Here is a 925-nt window from a genome sequence, read left to right as displayed (position 1 = left end):
GGCGTGTGGGCGGGGCGGGACGGGAGCTGCGGCCGGTCTTTACACAGTTTATGTGCAGCTACCCCGAAAGTAAGACCGAGCGGATCTCTGTAATGTAAGACCTACCACCGAACTAGGTCTTATTTTCGGGGTAGGTCTTATATTACAGAAATCCCTTAAGATAGTGCTAGGTCTTATTTTCGGGGAAACACGGTAGATACCAAACATGTAAAGCCTTAAAATTGCATGCGCGCGCAAAACCTCAAAAGAACTACAATACCCAAAATTGGCCATTGGCGACGCTTTAAAAGCTTGTTACCGCTCATCAGTTTAGTGTTATCAGTGATTGATGGCCCTAAAATGATTGCTCTCCCTCCGACGTTCGCAACAATAAGCAACATGTGTAGCGCAATTGTCGATTTCTCGCGCTGGCGCAGCGAACGCGTATTTACGTTTATATGTGCGTAAACGTGGGGGTGGGGGACTTAAAAATGTTTGGGTTTTTAAAAAAAAACTTTTTTATATGTGACTTTTTTTTACACTTATTGTTATTGCTATTACAAAAGGGGGATAACAATCCCCCTATATAAAATAGCAAAGCAACACTGACAGGTCCTCTTTATGGATTTAACACCTGGTTTATCCTAGTGGACAACATTTAAAACATAATGGAGGTTCTAGCTCACTCTTGGTATATCTAAACCAACCATTTTGGCTAGCCTTGGTCTTCAACCCCTTTTGCACACTTCTCTTTGACCAGCTAAATGACCTGGTCAGAATTACCACATCTAGGTATCAGAATCACCACAATTCATTGTATGCTACGTGCGCTGGCGGTTTCTTGTAGAAATTGTATGCAGATGCATAACAGCTCCCATATCACATCTAAAGCTTTGTTACTGTATACCAGGCTAGAATATGCTCACAATAAAACATAGTATACAGT

This window comes from Nanorana parkeri, unplaced genomic scaffold (genome assembly GCF_000935625.1).
Source record: "Nanorana parkeri isolate BGI_ZX_2015 unplaced genomic scaffold, ASM93562v1 scaffold1329, whole genome shotgun sequence".
NCBI lineage: Eukaryota > Metazoa > Chordata > Amphibia > Anura > Dicroglossidae > Nanorana > Nanorana parkeri.
Note: the sequence above shows the minus strand (reverse complement) of the source record.